A 2745-nucleotide genomic window follows, 5' to 3' on the forward strand; every position below is an offset into this window, starting at 1 on the left:
GATAAGTGGGCTGTATTGATGTATACAAGTGTGGGCTGCATTGATGTATACAAGTGTGGGCTGCATTGCTCTAGAGAAGTGTGCTGCATTGCTGTAGAGAAGTGGGCTGCATTGCTGTATACAAGTAGACTGCATTCTATTTTTCTGTATACATGTTTTTTGGTTTTTGTGTTTTGGCTGAGTGCTTCCATGTATTTTCTGCACATTTTTAGGTTTTGATGGGGGGCTTCATGAAGGCTATACGTCACTGTTTGAGTCCCAGGGTTCTGAGGTGGTTATGGAGGATTGTGTCATTGAAATCTCTCCAAATAATTCTGGTTCTTTGGCTAGAGATGGTTTGAACACAAATGTGGTGTCTGGACCTGATGGTGGATGTGTCTCTCGACCTAGCTCTCCACACGATGTATATGATGTTGATGATGATGATTTTGTTACGCCGTGTGCACGTGTCACTAGGACTAGGAGTGCAGCAATTAATCGTCCTCCTTTGGATGAGGTTGAAGTATTTTCAAACAAGAGGGCAGGTGAGAGGGCTTTTAAGTTGAGATGCTCTATAGAGAAATTGAAGCCTCGGAGGTTCAAATATATTGATGAGGCGATTAAAATAAAGGATCTTGTTCTCAGCGAAGATTTTGTAACCAAATACCGCGAGTAAGTTTTATGTGATGTGTGTGCCCTTCATCCCTTTTGTGTGTTTTGATTTTAATTCTAATTTTATTGATCGCATCTATGTATGTTTACTGCAGGAATGCGTTCTTTATGGTGCATGGTCCTTTTAGTGATGTCGATACTTACAATATCGACTATATCTATGATAAATTTGGCAAAGGAGCTTTAATGGATTCGTATATCATGGATTTTGTCATCAAGTACTGGAAGCAAGACCCTGAATTAGGTTTAGCTTATCAATCCGGTGAACGTGTGCTACTTTCACCTTTATTTATCACGGTAAACGTTTGCTGTCATTCTTTCCTATTGCACTGGCTTTTTCATGTCCATGCCTGCTTGCATTGTTTATTCTTTTTTTTCATGTCCTTTTTTTGTTCTTCTTTGTGTGCAGTACGTTCTTCAAATGGAAACCTCTGTGGCGAGAGATAATGACGAAAATCCTGTGTTGCTAGTTGTGCATAGCTCATTTGTTTTAGAAGATGCAGTTAATCAGTTCAAGTTTTTTGTGAGCGACGACGCAAACCCGTTGGATGCAAAACTGGTATGTTCATTGTTTTTTGTCATTTATTTTTCCTAGTTTGTTGCATTTCTTTTTATAGTTATTTTTGGAATAGTGGTCCTGGTGCTACATGTCGAAAGAACTTTTCATTTCATTTTTTTATGTGAACAGATTATGATGCCGCGATTCAAGGATGGTCATTATTCCTTATACACGATGAACCAGCATCGCCAGATGCTTGATATCCATGACAATAGGAAGTACACTGGCCATCCTGATGTCATGACAAGGTGGCGCAGGACTGACTACCACGCAGATTGCACTGAAGTGGTATGCCATTTTTTCTTGCCAAGCGTAAAGCTTTTTTGTGTTTCTCCTATTGCATTTTTTTCATAAACTATACATGCAAATTTTAGCACACAACAACTGTTTATGTAGTGCACTGCAACATATGCGCGACAGAACTGCATTTTTCTCACGTGCACTTAAAAGAGGGATTGTCTAGACGTTTGAGAACAACTTTTATATTTTTTTGGTTCGTTTGAATATCAACTTTGCTCCATGATGTGTGTTATTTTTACCTTGTGCTTCCTTTTTTTTGCCAGATGAGGAGGATGACTCAGCTGCTGAAGGTGATTTATGGTGAAAAAATGTATAAATCGAAGAACCACCCTGACTGGTTAAATTGGCAGAGAAGCCATCTTACCCGGTCGTGCCAGCGCAGGGAGCAAATGAGTGCGGAATCTATGTTCTGAGGATGACGCAGTTGTATGACGGGCAACGTCTAGTTGAGAAAATTTTGAAGTCCAACGTAACACCTTCTCTGTTTTCTTTTCACTTTTTTGTTCTTTATGACAACCTTTTTTTTAATCACTAGTGTGTATTTTTTCTTTTTTCAGCCCGCTGTTGAAGATTGGAAGGCGGAGTACATGTTCCAGCTGCTGTTCAATCCTTCGAACATGTTCTGTTATGAAGACATGCCGCTTGAGCTACGTGAACTGATTGCGGACCTCAGACTCACTTCCCAGTCGCAATCGCAGACGCAGTCGCAGACATAGTAACAGTCATTTGGGGCACTGTTTTCTACTGGGGGTTTGATGTTGTGTATGTGTGTGCTAACTAAGGTAGATAGTGTATGAAAAAGACTTTTTTTTCTGTCGTTGTGTTTTTCTTGTTCTTTTATGGAGCAGTATATGTGGACGAATTTCTATATGTATGTGCATTTTATATCAATAACTCATACAGTATATATAAGTGTATAATTTTATTTTTTGTTCACGACCACGGTCTATGTGAACTGGCATTTGTCATGCTTATATGTATGGTATGTGTTTGATAAACTGCATCGCATTTGATGCCGAACTTCTTTGTCCAACAAAAAGCACTGCATTTTTTTGTCTTTCAAGTTCAGTGTTGCATGTGTCTGCATGCCGAAACTGCATTGCTTTATGATACCGCACTGCTTTTTTTGCCAAAACAAAAGGCACTCCTTTTGCCTAAAGTTGCGTTTTGCAGTTGGTTTTTTATTGTTTGTACAGTAAGGTAGATGGGGGGGTTGCCCCCCCCCCAATTTTTTT

The sequence above is a fragment of the Triticum aestivum genome, chromosome 2B, assembly GCF_018294505.1.
Source record: "Triticum aestivum cultivar Chinese Spring chromosome 2B, IWGSC CS RefSeq v2.1, whole genome shotgun sequence".
Lineage (NCBI taxonomy): Eukaryota > Viridiplantae > Streptophyta > Magnoliopsida > Poales > Poaceae > Triticum > Triticum aestivum.